The sequence below is a fragment of the Leiobunum rupestre genome, chromosome 6 (assembly GCF_980474605.1).
Source record: "Leiobunum rupestre chromosome 6, qqLeiRupe1.1.hap1, whole genome shotgun sequence".
Lineage (NCBI taxonomy): Eukaryota > Metazoa > Arthropoda > Arachnida > Opiliones > Sclerosomatidae > Leiobunum > Leiobunum rupestre.
The window spans coordinates 4,351,959-4,366,362 of record NC_143389.1 but is presented as its reverse complement, the minus strand read 5'-3'; the positions used below and the strand labels follow the sequence as shown (position 1 = coordinate 4,366,362).

Below are 14,404 nucleotides of genomic sequence, written 5' to 3'. Positions count from 1 at the left end.
CATTATGGATACCCAAGGAGTGGATGCTAGACTCCCCGTTTAGGGCAGAGGCAATGGCCGACGAGCGGGAGGCAAGTAAGAGGGGTAAAATAAAGGCGCGAAAAGAGGTTGTTCTGTGTTATTCCTGTGGTTTTATTCGTAACCCAAGGTTCGTAAATCGTGCATGTTCTAAGTGGTTGGCTGAAGGAACCGGTTTTCATAACGTAAATTCGCGGGTTTCGGTATGGTGGGTAGAGACAGCGCGCCCCTCATTTTTAGGTCATTGGGTTCCAGCCAAGATGTTCCGCGTAAAGAGAAAACACGAAATAAGCCCCTCTCCATTTTTTCTCTCTTCCCGTCTTCCGTGGACAGTGAGTCGCCGCCGGGGGCCCGCCGCCCGCGGCAGCTACATTACCAAGATATAAAGTGGCAAGGCTTATTTTTGGTAAGTACAAAATCATTTATTATATATTGCTCTATAATTAACTATATTTGGAATTAAACATTTTTGTTCTATTTATCTCAAAGTCATGATTATTCCTAACATTAATAGTATTAAACTTAATATGATATATCTTTTGTTAAAGTAGATTAGGAATTTATAATTTTAATATTTATAGAGGAGTTCGGATTTAAAATGTTATATTTTTTTAATAATGATCTCAAAGATCTGACTTTTGAAATGTTTGTTACTTTTTCTAAGTATCAATAAAACATGACATTAAATTTATATTGTGCCAAGGTTCATTTTTATATTTTACATAAACTACATCACCTAAAACAATTAATAGATAAAAGTTAGCTATATTATTTTGTTTAAAAAATATATCTCTGTCTCCGTTTTATTATTTAATTTCGTGGTTTGTTTTGATATTTTGTATTTTTGGGTTACTCCCCTAATCCATGCGGCTGTCCCATGATAAAACCTTCTATAAAACATTTTCCAAAAGTCCTTTTTTAGATTCAACTATTTAAATTACATTTAAGATTAAAATTTAGAACAAAAAATATATTTCACAATTAGAATTTGTTAATAAAATTTTAACTTTGGACTTCATTCCAAAACCAGAAAAGGCCATTTCAGAGTGGATTTTACCGCGGAAATGTTTTTGTTTAGAGATAAACGTTAGTTAGTTAGTTAGTTAGTTAGTTAGTTAGTTAATTAGTTAGTTAGTTAGTTAGTTAGTTAATTAGTTAGTTAGTTAGTTAGTTAGTTAGTTAGTTAGTTAGTTAGTTAGTTAGTAAGTAAGTAAGTAAGTAAGTAAGTAAGTAAGTAAGTAAGTTAGTACTATTTTAAGTACAAGCCTTAAGTAGAATAAAATGAAAACCAATTTTCTCGCCATTTTATTTTGTTCAATTTTGATACTAACATGTATTTTATTCACGGAAAGATGCTGCCAGTTGTTAAAAAAAGGCCAAGAGTTGACCGAAATAATATTATCGTCTGGGCGAACTTTTAATTGCATAAAAAAGCAGCGTCAAAATGATAGGATGAAGGTATTTTCCTGTTAAAAGACGCAAATCCCATCCCGCGAAAATAAATGAGTAGCCAACGGCACGCGGTGTTCCCAGGTGGTCTCCCTCCCAAGTACTGACCGCGCTCGACGCTGCTTAACTTCGGTGATCAGACGAGAACCGGTGTATTCAGCGTGATATGGCCGTTGCCGCTAGAGTGTAATTGATAGCGGTGGACAAGCCGCGACTAGCCAGGTCCTGGTAGGTTGGTGATCGCCGAGGGCCACCGGCTGCATGCGGCTCCAATAGAACGTTCTATACACTCTTTTTAGAAACGTTTACTGGGCGCCGATATTATCGTACAGACAACCAACGAGCAAGCCCTTTACCGCAGAAATTTCATCCCCCCCCCCCCCCCCCAAACCAGTTTTTTCATCACCCTCCCCGTAGACTGTAAGGTGATGGCGGTCGATTGGGAAGGCGCGTTTACGAATCTATAAAATTGGTGTGGTGTGCTTTCCCCCTTTGGAGTTCGGAGGAGGTGAAGGTTTGGCCGGTTTTTCGTCTTAGAGAAATATATTTATCTGGCAAACCCGTAAGAAATTGAGAGCAGTCAATTTTTATTAGTAGCGTAGTTGCTAGCCTAGGCTTCACATATTTCCGGCTTTGCTTTCCGCGCCTTTTTTCTTATTTTAAATGATTTTTGTAATAAATGTATGATGGCAAATAAGAAAAATTCTAGAAAATACTAGTCCCAAATCCACGTGTTTAAGATGAAACTTAGATCATGAAAATATCCTTAACCCCAAACATACTTCAACACCTAGGGTGCCTCCTACAACTCCTAAAAGGTACGTCTCTAAAATATTCATATAAAGACAGGACATAAGCCGAATTCTCTTAAACCAAAGAATAACAAAAGTTGTTAGTCCTGCTGAACCAGCTCTATAGTCTGTATGAAAAGTGACCGGTTATGGTCCACTTTTATAGAACGCTCTATTCGCTTATAATAAATTTTTCCTAAATGGTCATTTAAACGCGTTTGACGTTTCACGTAGAATCTAGTACACTTAATACGTTATTTATGGTCCTATAAACCACCATTTAGATTTTTTTTCCATACGGCCCGGTAAAGTGGCCCACTCTACTGTCTCTAGCCGATGACCCCAAAAGTGCCAGTCCGGGCCTGGCGGTGTACCTCTATTTCACGGATTCAAGATATCGTCTTCTCCTTTGTTCGCGCGATGGCTACAAACGTTGTCATCTCCCACCAGGACCAACATTCGGTGACGTAATTATGAAATATTTGAAATGCTCGAATTCTCTCTTTTTACTTTGTTAAACAGTGACGGCTCCTAGCGGGTTATCGCTTCTCGGCCTTTTGGCTAAGATCAAAGTGTAGTATCTGTTTTCAATAGTGCTATACGGAGATCTTAGTCGGGGGGCGAGAAGTGTTTTCTACGCCTTAAAGGCGAGTGTTCCTGCTCGTTTTGCCTGCCACGCTGCCTCGCCAGAAGTTGCCGATCCTGTTGCCAGTCCAGCACCAGTTCCAGTTACTGTTCCTGCCTTCCAGTTGCCGTCTGCCTCTCCTCAGCGGTTCCTGAGTCCCGGTCTCCGCTTCGGCGGTCACCACCAGAGTTGCCATGCCTGCCGTGCAGTCTTTGCCGTCCGTTTCGCAGTCCTTACCTTCAACCTCGAAGAAGGCAACTGCAAAAATCAAGTTCGACGGGGTCAATGTAGAAGATTTGGCTATTGCTCTTTTCGACTGCATTGGCCCCAAGAGCATCACGGTTTTCCAGATGCTTGGAAAAACTGAAGCTCAGATAACGTTCAACAATCATGTCAGTTACCAGAAAGCTGTTGATGCTGGAATCATCGTCGGCGAGAAACATTTGAATATCGTGGGGGTTGCAGACCCAAAGTCTTATATTACAATTAAAGATGCTCCAAGCTGGTGGGAGCTTTCGTTTTTGAAATCCGCCCTTAGGAATTATTGCGAAGTTCTTTCTGAAACGTGGGAAACGTTCCAGAAAGGCCCACTTAAAGACGTTCGCAATGGGAATCGGCGTCTGGAAGTCAAGGTGAAGAGTCCAATCCCGAACCTGATGACCATCAGTGGACATCGTATCCAAATCATGTACCAAGGCGTCCAGCGTATGTGCTTCTACTGCCGCAAGGACAGTCATCAGGTTCGGGATTGCCCGAAAAAGAAAAACAAGGCTCGACCATCTCCAGATACCGCCACTGACCAGAACCCGTCCTCTAACGAACCAGAGAACGTTGGGAGCGGAATGCCGATTCCAGTCGAGGATGTCGAAGAAGCGAGCACCCATGACGAAACGATGGCTGAAACCTCACCATCACGAGAAGAGAATGGAGTAACCCCCCCACCAAGAGACTTTCAGGGTTCGAAAGAGGGTTGGTCGCTTGCAACGCCAGAGCCATCCCCCGAGAAACCTGAATCTTCCACTATAGTCAAAGGCTACGCCAATGCTGTCAAGTCACCCCAAAAGCAAGTCCACTGCCCGCAAGAAACTGTTCCAAAGGAGCCTAAAGAGATACCAATTAATGAACGACATTGGAACTTCGGAACCCTAACGAAAGACGAACTAGAGGATTTCTGTCGTAAAGTCAGCGAATTAAATAACACGGAACCTAAGGTCCTGGCGTGGTGCGAAAAAGCATTGGGAAAGGCAAAAAATCAACTCCATCTGCGTTCCAAACGACAGCATAGTCCTCCTAGTGAAAAAGATCCCAAGAAAGGGAAAAAATAGGTCTTACGCTAATTGTGTAATTATGTTTTTAATTATATCTTTTTCGTATCCACATGTTGTAAATATATGCAAATATTTTTACAAGCCTTAACTGTTTTTATCATGTTAAAAGTATAATTTTAGTTTTAACAAAATTCCGTGTGTTCGGTTTTTCTTAAATTGTTTTTAGCCTTAAATGTTATTGTACTTTCTCCGCCTTAATGCCCCTTCGTAGATTATGAAAAGTTATTCATTACTTATTAAAAGCTACTTAATTAAATTTGAAGTTAAAGAAAAAAAATGGAAAAAAGAAATATACTCACCTTGATGCATTGTAAAGATCCAAACCTGAAAAGAAACAAAAGATTAAGACATTATTATTTTTTTGACAAATGTTCGCGCTAAATTAAAAAATTAATAACGCGAGCATATGTAACCATGACAAGAATTTCAAATAAACAAATTCAGTATCTGTTCTTATCAGCTTAATATCTGATACGGGTCCCATCGGGGCCCAAGATATTAAACTTATTTTTGGACGGCGGCGGAGTGGTCGGAGCTTGCTCCACCTCCGCCACGGGTCGGCCTGGTATTGCAGTAAATCCGGGATCGGCCCACTTCTCTCTTGAAATCAAAAATCAAACGCTCTTATAATGGCGCACTGCGCAACACAGTATTTCCGGGAAATGTTATTTGGCTGTCTTTATATATATTTCTTTATTATAATATATTGCCCCTCTGACGTCATAAGTGGTAAAATCCTTATTGTCGAATAGTTAATAATGAAGAATCGGAAAGATTCCAGTTTTTGAATTTTCTTTTACCTAGTTATACACTCTTTTTCGCGGTATTTTCACGGAGGATAGGAAGGGAGGCGAAGTAGGAGGGATGAATGGCGGCAAGATTGCGGCAGCTACGCTACGTCTAGCCGCCATTTTTCCGAAATTTTCCCGCCGCTAAGCTTCTTACAAGGATGCTGCCGCGTTCATCCCTCCTACTTCGCCTCCCTTCCTATCCTCCTTGGTATTTTCCTGGGCGCGTCCATGCTTGGTTTTCCCCCTTTCAGTCCTCTCCTCCATTATGGATACCCAAGGAGTGGATGCTAGACTCCCCGTTTAGGGCAGAGGCAATGGCCGACGAGCGGGAGGCAAGTAAGAGGGGTAAAATAAAGGCGCGAAAAGAGGTTGTTCTGTGTTATTCCTGTGGTTTTATTCGTAACCCAAGGTTCGTAAATCGTGCATGTTCTAAGTGGTTGGCTGAAGGAACCGGTTTTCATAACGTAAATTCGCGGGTTTCGGTATGGTGGGTAGAGACAGCGCGCCCCTCATTTTTAGGTCATTGGGTTCCAGCCAAGATGTTCCGCGTAAAGAGAAAACACGAAATAAGCCCCTCTCCATTTTTTCTCTCTTCCCGTCTTCCGTGGACAGTGAGTCGCCGCCGGGGGCCCGCCGCCCGCGGCAGCTACATTACCAAGATATAAAGTGGCAAGGCTTATTTTTGGTAAGTACAAAATCATTTATTATATATTGCTCTATAATTAACTATATTTGGAATTAAACATTTTTGTTCTATTTATCTCAAAGTCATGATTATTCCTAACATTAATAGTATTAAACTTAATATGATATATCTTTTGTTAAAGTAGATTAGGAATTTATAATTTTAATATTTATAGAGGAGTTCGGATTTAAAATGTTATATTTTTTTAATAATGATCTCAAAGATCTGACTTTTGAAATGTTTGTTACTTTTTCTAAGTATCAATAAAACATGACATTAAATTTATATTGTGCCAAGGTTCATTTTTATATTTTACATAAACTACATCACCTAAAACAATTAATAGATAAAAGTTAGCTATATTATTTTGTTTAAAAAATATATCTCTGTCTCCGTTTTATTATTTAATTTCGTGGTTTGTTTTGATATTTTGTATTTTTGGGTTACTCCCCTAATCCATGCGGCTGTCCCATGATAAAACCTTCTATAAAACATTTTCCAAAAGTCCTTTTTTAGATTCAACTATTTAAATTACATTTAAGATTAAAATTTAGAACAAAAAATATATTTCACAATTAGAATTTGTTAATAAAATTTTAACTTTGGACTTCATTCCAAAACCAGAAAAGGCCATTTCAGAGTGGATTTTACCGCGGAAATGTTTTTGTTTAGAGATAAACGTTAGTTAGTTAGTTAGTTAGTTAGTTAGTTAGTTAATTAGTTAGTTAGTTAGTTAGTTAGTTAATTAGTTAGTTAGTTAGTTAGTTAGTTAGTTAGTTAGTTAGTTAGTTAGTTAGTAAGTAAGTAAGTAAGTAAGTAAGTAAGTAAGTAAGTAAGTTAGTACTATTTTAAGTACAAGCCTTAAGTAGAATAAAATGAAAACCAATTTTCTCGCCATTTTATTTTGTTCAATTTTGATACTAACATGTATTTTATTCACGGAAAGATGCTGCCAGTTGTTAAAAAAAGGCCAAGAGTTGACCGAAATAATATTATCGTCTGGGCGAACTTTTAATTGCATAAAAAAGCAGCGTCAAAATGATAGGATGAAGGTATTTTCCTGTTAAAAGACGCAAATCCCATCCCGCGAAAATAAATGAGTAGCCAACGGCACGCGGTGTTCCCAGGTGGTCTCCCTCCCAAGTACTGACCGCGCTCGACGCTGCTTAACTTCGGTGATCAGACGAGAACCGGTGTATTCAGCGTGATATGGCCGTTGCCGCTAGAGTGTAATTGATAGCGGTGGACAAGCCGCGACTAGCCAGGTCCTGGTAGGTTGGTGATCGCCGAGGGCCACCGGCTGCATGCGGCTCCAATAGAACGTTCTATACACTCTTTTTAGAAACGTTTACTGGGCGCCGATATTATCGTACAGACAACCAACGAGCAAGCCCTTTACCGCAGAAATTTCATCCCCCCCCCCCCCCCCCCAAACCAGTTTTTTCATCACCCTCCCCGTAGACTGTAAGGTGATGGCGGTCGATTGGGAAGGCGCGTTTACGAATCTATAAAATTGGTGTGGTGTGCTTTCCCCCTTTGGAGTTCGGAGGAGGTGAAGGTTTGGCCGGTTTTTCGTCTTAGAGAAATATATTTATCTGGCAAACCCGTAAGAAATTGAGAGCAGTCAATTTTTATTAGTAGCGTAGTTGCTAGCCTAGGCTTCACATATTTCCGGCTTTGCTTTCCGCGCCTTTTTTCTTATTTTAAATGATTTTTGTAATAAATGTATGATGGCAAATAAGAAAAATTCTAGAAAATACTAGTCCCAAATCCACGTGTTTAAGATGAAACTTAGATCATGAAAATATCCTTAACCCCAAACATACTTCAACACCTAGGGTGCCTCCTACAACTCCTAAAAGGTACGTCTCTAAAATATTCATATAAAGACAGGACATAAGCCGAATTCTCTTAAACCAAAGAATAACAAAAGTTGTTAGTCCTGCTGAACCAGCTCTATAGTCTGTATGAAAAGTGACCGGTTATGGTCCACTTTTATAGAACGCTCTATTCGCTTATAATAAATTTTTCCTAAATGGTCATTTAAACGCGTTTGACGTTTCACGTAGAATCTAGTACACTTAATACGTTATTTATGGTCCTATAAACCACCATTTAGATTTTTTTTCCATACGGCCCGGTAAAGTGGCCCACTCTACTGTCTCTAGCCGATGACCCCAAAAGTGCCAGTCCGGGCCTGGCGGTGTACCTCTATTTCACGGATTCAAGATATCGTCTTCTCCTTTGTTCGCGCGATGGCTACAAACGTTGTCATCTCCCACCAGGACCAACATTCGGTGACGTAATTATGAAATATTTGAAATGCTCGAATTCTCTCTTTTTACTTTGTTAAACAGTGACGGCTCCTAGCGGGTTATCGCTTCTCGGCCTTTTGGCTAAGATCAAAGTGTAGTATCTGTTCTTATCAGCTTAATATCTGATACGGGTCCCATCGGGGCCCAAGATATTAAACTTATTTTTGGACGGCGGCGGAGTGGTCGGAGCTTGCTCCACCTCCGCCACGGGTCGGCCTGGTATTGCAGTAAATCCGGGATCGGCCCACTTCTCTCTTGAAATCAAAAATCAAACGCTCTTATAATGGCGCACTGCGCAACACAGTATTTCCGGGAAATGTTATTTGGCTGTCTTTATATATATTTCTTTATTATAATATATTGCCCCTCTGACGTCATAAGTGGTAAAATCCTTATTGTCGAATAGTTAATAATGAAGAATCGGAAAGATTCCAGTTTTTGAATTTTCTTTTACCTAGTTATACACTCTTTTTCGCGGTATTTTCACGGAGGATAGGAAGGGAGGCGAAGTAGGAGGGATGAATGGCGGCAAGATTGCGGCAGCTACGCTACGTCTAGCCGCCATTTTTCCGAAATTTTCCCGCCGCTAAGCTTCTTACAAGGATGCTGCCGCGTTCATCCCTCCTACTTCGCCTCCCTTCCTATCCTCCTTGGTATTTTCCTGGGCGCGTCCATGCTTGGTTTTCCCCCTTTCAGTCCTCTCCTCCATTATGGATACCCAAGGAGTGGATGCTAGACTCCCCGTTTAGGGCAGAGGCAATGGCCGACGAGCGGGAGGCAAGTAAGAGGGGTAAAATAAAGGCGCGAAAAGAGGTTGTTCTGTGTTATTCCTGTGGTTTTATTCGTAACCCAAGGTTCGTAAATCGTGCATGTTCTAAGTGGTTGGCTGAAGGAACCGGTTTTCATAACGTAAATTCGCGGGTTTCGGTATGGTGGGTAGAGACAGCGCGCCCCTCATTTTTAGGTCATTGGGTTCCAGCCAAGATGTTCCGCGTAAAGAGAAAACACGAAATAAGCCCCTCTCCATTTTTTCTCTCTTCCCGTCTTCCGTGGACAGTGAGTCGCCGCCGGGGGCCCGCCGCCCGCGGCAGCTACATTACCAAGATATAAAGTGGCAAGGCTTATTTTTGGTAAGTACAAAATCATTTATTATATATTGCTCTATAATTAACTATATTTGGAATTAAACATTTTTGTTCTATTTATCTCAAAGTCATGATTATTCCTAACATTAATAGTATTAAACTTAATATGATATATCTTTTGTTAAAGTAGATTAGGAATTTATAATTTTAATATTTATAGAGGAGTTCGGATTTAAAATGTTATATTTTTTTAATAATGATCTCAAAGATCTGACTTTTGAAATGTTTGTTACTTTTTCTAAGTATCAATAAAACATGACATTAAATTTATATTGTGCCAAGGTTCATTTTTATATTTTACATAAACTACATCACCTAAAACAATTAATAGATAAAAGTTAGCTATATTATTTTGTTTAAAAAATATATCTCTGTCTCCGTTTTATTATTTAATTTCGTGGTTTGTTTTGATATTTTGTATTTTTGGGTTACTCCCCTAATCCATGCGGCTGTCCCATGATAAAACCTTCTATAAAACATTTTCCAAAAGTCCTTTTTTAGATTCAACTATTTAAATTACATTTAAGATTAAAATTTAGAACAAAAAATATATTTCACAATTAGAATTTGTTAATAAAATTTTAACTTTGGACTTCATTCCAAAACCAGAAAAGGCCATTTCAGAGTGGATTTTACCGCGGAAATGTTTTTGTTTAGAGATAAACGTTAGTTAGTTAGTTAGTTAGTTAGTTAGTTAGTTAATTAGTTAGTTAGTTAGTTAGTTAGTTAATTAGTTAGTTAGTTAGTTAGTTAGTTAGTTAGTTAGTTAGTTAGTTAGTTAGTAAGTAAGTAAGTAAGTAAGTAAGTAAGTAAGTAAGTAAGTTAGTACTATTTTAAGTACAAGCCTTAAGTAGAATAAAATGAAAACCAATTTTCTCGCCATTTTATTTTGTTCAATTTTGATACTAACATGTATTTTATTCACGGAAAGATGCTGCCAGTTGTTAAAAAAAGGCCAAGAGTTGACCGAAATAATATTATCGTCTGGGCGAACTTTTAATTGCATAAAAAAGCAGCGTCAAAATGATAGGATGAAGGTATTTTCCTGTTAAAAGACGCAAATCCCATCCCGCGAAAATAAATGAGTAGCCAACGGCACGCGGTGTTCCCAGGTGGTCTCCCTCCCAAGTACTGACCGCGCTCGACGCTGCTTAACTTCGGTGATCAGACGAGAACCGGTGTATTCAGCGTGATATGGCCGTTGCCGCTAGAGTGTAATTGATAGCGGTGGACAAGCCGCGACTAGCCAGGTCCTGGTAGGTTGGTGATCGCCGAGGGCCACCGGCTGCATGCGGCTCCAATAGAACGTTCTATACACTCTTTTTAGAAACGTTTACTGGGCGCCGATATTATCGTACAGACAACCAACGAGCAAGCCCTTTACCGCAGAAATTTCATCCCCCCCCCCCCCCAAACCAGTTTTTTCATCACCCTCCCCGTAGACTGTAAGGTGATGGCGGTCGATTGGGAAGGCGCGTTTACGAATCTATAAAATTGGTGTGGTGTGCTTTCCCCCTTTGGAGTTCGGAGGAGGTGAAGGTTTGGCCGGTTTTTCGTCTTAGAGAAATATATTTATCTGGCAAACCCGTAAGAAATTGAGAGCAGTCAATTTTTATTAGTAGCGTAGTTGCTAGCCTAGGCTTCACATATTTCCGGCTTTGCTTTCCGCGCCTTTTTTCTTATTTTAAATGATTTTTGTAATAAATGTATGATGGCAAATAAGAAAAATTCTAGAAAATACTAGTCCCAAATCCACGTGTTTAAGATGAAACTTAGATCATGAAAATATCCTTAACCCCAAACATACTTCAACACCTAGGGTGCCTCCTACAACTCCTAAAAGGTACGTCTCTAAAATATTCATATAAAGACAGGACATAAGCCGAATTCTCTTAAACCAAAGAATAACAAAAGTTGTTAGTCCTGCTGAACCAGCTCTATAGTCTGTATGAAAAGTGACCGGTTATGGTCCACTTTTATAGAACGCTCTATTCGCTTATAATAAATTTTTCCTAAATGGTCATTTAAACGCGTTTGACGTTTCACGTAGAATCTAGTACACTTAATACGTTATTTATGGTCCTATAAACCACCATTTAGATTTTTTTTCCATACGGCCCGGTAAAGTGGCCCACTCTACTGTCTCTAGCCGATGACCCCAAAAGTGCCAGTCCGGGCCTGGCGGTGTACCTCTATTTCACGGATTGAAGATATCGTCTTCTCCTTTGTTCGCGCGATGGCTACAAACGTTGTCATCTCCCACCAGGACCAACATTCGGTGACGTAATTATGAAATATTTGAAATGCTCGAATTCTCTCTTTTTACTTTGTTAAACAGTGACGGCTCCTAGCGGGTTATCGCTTCTCGGCCTTTTGGCTAAGATCAAAGTGTAGTATCTGTTCTTATCAGCTTAATATCTGATACGGGTCCCATCGGGGCCCAAGATATTAAACTTATTTTTGGACGGCGGCGGAGTGGTCGGAGCTTGCTCCACCTCCGCCACGGGTCGGCCTGGTATTGCAGTAAATCCGGGATCGGCCCACTTCTCTCTTGAAATCAAAAATCAAACGCTCTTATAATGGCGCACTGCGCAACACAGTATTTCCGGGAAATGTTATTTGGCTGTCTTTATATATATTTCTTTATTATAATATATTGCCCCTCTGACGTCATAAGTGGTAAAATCCTTATTGTCGAATAGTTAATAATGAAGAATCGGAAAGATTCCAGTTTTTGAATTTTCTTTTACCTAGTTATACACTCTTTTTCGCGGTATTTTCACGGAGGATAGGAAGGGAGGCGAAGTAGGAGGGATGAATGGCGGCAAGATTGCGGCAGCTACGCTACGTCTAGCCGCCATTTTTCCGAAATTTTCCCGCCGCTAAGCTTCTTACAAGGATGCTGCCGCGTTCATCCCTCCTACTTCGCCTCCCTTCCTATCCTCCTTGGTATTTTCCTGGGCGCGTCCATGCTTGGTTTTCCCCCTTTCAGTCCTCTCCTCCATTATGGATACCCAAGGAGTGGATGCTAGACTCCCCGTTTAGGGCAGAGGCAATGGCCGACGAGCGGGAGGCAAGTAAGAGGGGTAAAATAAAGGCGCGAAAAGAGGTTGTTCTGTGTTATTCCTGTGGTTTTATTCGTAACCCAAGGTTCGTAAATCGTGCATGTTCTAAGTGGTTGGCTGAAGGAACCGGTTTTCATAACGTAAATTCGCGGGTTTCGGTATGGTGGGTAGAGACAGCGCGCCCCTCATTTTTAGGTCATTGGGTTCCAGCCAAGATGTTCCGCGTAAAGAGAAAACACGAAATAAGCCCCTCTCCATTTTTTCTCTCTTCCCGTCTTCCGTGGACAGTGAGTCGCCGCCGGGGGCCCGCCGCCCGCGGCAGCTACATTACCAAGATATAAAGTGGCAAGGCTTATTTTTGGTAAGTACAAAATCATTTATTATATATTGCTCTATAATTAACTATATTTGGAATTAAACATTTTTGTTCTATTTATCTCAAAGTCATGATTATTCCTAACATTAATAGTATTAAACTTAATATGATATATCTTTTGTTAAAGTAGATTAGGAATTTATAATTTTAATATTTATAGAGGAGTTCGGATTTAAAATGTTATATTTTTTTAATAATGATCTCAAAGATCTGACTTTTGAAATGTTTGTTACTTTTTCTAAGTATCAATAAAACATGACATTAAATTTATATTGTGCCAAGGTTCATTTTTATATTTTACATAAACTACATCACCTAAAACAATTAATAGATAAAAGTTAGCTATATTATTTTGTTTAAAAAATATATCTCTGTCTCCGTTTTATTATTTAATTTCGTGGTTTGTTTTGATATTTTGTATTTTTGGGTTACTCCCCTAATCCATGCGGCTGTCCCATGATAAAACCTTCTATAAAACATTTTCCAAAAGTCCTTTTTTAGATTCAACTATTTAAATTACATTTAAGATTAAAATTTAGAACAAAAAATATATTTCACAATTAGAATTTGTTAATAAAATTTTAACTTTGGACTTCATTCCAAAACCAGAAAAGGCCATTTCAGAGTGGATTTTACCGCGGAAATGTTTTTGTTTAGAGATAAACGTTAGTTAGTTAGTTAGTTAGTTAGTTAGTTAGTTAATTAGTTAGTTAGTTAGTTAGTTAGTTAATTAGTTAGTTAGTTAGTTAGTTAGTTAGTTAGTTAGTTAGTTAGTTAGTTAGTAAGTAAGTAAGTAAGTAAGTAAGTAAGTAAGTAAGTAAGTAAGTTAGTACTATTTTAAGTACAAGCCTTAAGTAGAATAAAATGAAAACCAATTTTCTCGCCATTTTATTTTGTTCAATTTTGATACTAACATGTATTTTATTCACGGAAAGATGCTGCCAGTTGTTAAAAAAAGGCCAAGAGTTGACCGAAATAATATTATCGTCTGGGCGAACTTTTAATTGCATAAAAAAGCAGCGTCAAAATGATAGGATGAAGGTATTTTCCTGTTAAAAGACGCAAATCCCATCCCGCGAAAATAAATGAGTAGCCAACGGCACGCGGTGTTCCCAGGTGGTCTCCCTCCCAAGTACTGACCGCGCTCGACGCTGCTTAACTTCGGTGATCAGACGAGAACCGGTGTATTCAGCGTGATATGGCCGTTGCCGCTAGAGTGTAATTGATAGCGGTGGACAAGCCGCGACTAGCCAGGTCCTGGTAGGTTGGTGATCGCCGAGGGCCACCGGCTGCATGCGGCTCCAATAGAACGTTCTATACACTCTTTTTAGAAACGTTTACTGGGCGCCGATATTATCGTACAGACAACCAACGAGCAAGCCCTTTACCGCAGAAATTTCATCCCCCCCCCCCCCCCCAAACCAGTTTTTTCATCACCCTCCCCGTAGACTGTAAGGTGATGGCGGTCGATTGGGAAGGCGCGTTTACGAATCTATAAAATTGGTGTGGTGTGCTTTCCCCCTTTGGAGTTCGGAGGAGGTGAAGGTTTGGCCGGTTTTTCGTCTTAGAGAAATATATTTATCTGGCAAACCCGTAAGAAATTGAGAGCAGTCAATTTTTATTAGTAGCGTAGTTGCTAGCCTAGGCTTCACATATTTCCGGCTTTGCTTTCCGCGCCTTTTTTCTTATTTTAAATGATTTTTGTAATAAATGTATGATGGCAAATAAGAAAAATTCTAGAAAATACTAGTCCCAAATCCACGTGTTTAAGATGAAACTTAGATCATGAAAATATCCTTAACCCCAAACATACTTC

The 14,404-nt window shown here is 39.6% G+C and overlaps 6 non-coding genes and 2 pseudogenes across 6 annotated transcripts; 4 read left to right on the top strand and 4 right to left on the bottom strand.

Moving 5' to 3' along the window:
* Positions 1-1,526: 1,526 nt before the first annotated feature.
* On the bottom strand, positions 1,527-1,645 carry LOC149938673 (5S ribosomal RNA). Its single transcript, XR_016482115.1, has one exon. It is a non-coding gene; the product is annotated as a 5S ribosomal RNA (ribosomal RNA).
* Positions 1,646-2,799: 1,154 nt separating this feature from the next.
* LOC149938672 (U2 spliceosomal RNA) lies at positions 2,800-2,937 on the top strand (annotated as a pseudogene).
* Positions 2,938-4,631: 1,694 nt separating this feature from the next.
* On the top strand, positions 4,632-4,810 carry LOC149938671 (U2 spliceosomal RNA; annotated as a pseudogene).
* Positions 4,811-6,789: 1,979 nt separating this feature from the next.
* LOC149938670 (5S ribosomal RNA) lies at positions 6,790-6,908 on the bottom strand. The gene has a single exon (XR_016482114.1). It is a non-coding gene; the product is annotated as a 5S ribosomal RNA (ribosomal RNA).
* A 1,155-nt stretch (positions 6,909-8,063) lies between these two features.
* Positions 8,064-8,255, top strand: LOC149938669 (U2 spliceosomal RNA). The gene has a single exon (XR_016481525.1). It is a non-coding gene; the product is annotated as a U2 spliceosomal RNA (small nuclear RNA).
* A 1,979-nt stretch (positions 8,256-10,234) lies between these two features.
* On the bottom strand, positions 10,235-10,353 carry LOC149938668 (5S ribosomal RNA). The gene has a single exon (XR_016482113.1). It is a non-coding gene; the product is annotated as a 5S ribosomal RNA (ribosomal RNA).
* A 1,151-nt stretch (positions 10,354-11,504) lies between these two features.
* LOC149938667 (U2 spliceosomal RNA) lies at positions 11,505-11,696 on the top strand. The gene has a single exon (XR_016481523.1). It is a non-coding gene; the product is annotated as a U2 spliceosomal RNA (small nuclear RNA).
* Positions 11,697-13,679: 1,983 nt separating this feature from the next.
* LOC149938666 (5S ribosomal RNA) lies at positions 13,680-13,798 on the bottom strand. Its single transcript, XR_016482112.1, has one exon. It is a non-coding gene; the product is annotated as a 5S ribosomal RNA (ribosomal RNA).
* Positions 13,799-14,404: the final 606 nt, after the last annotated feature.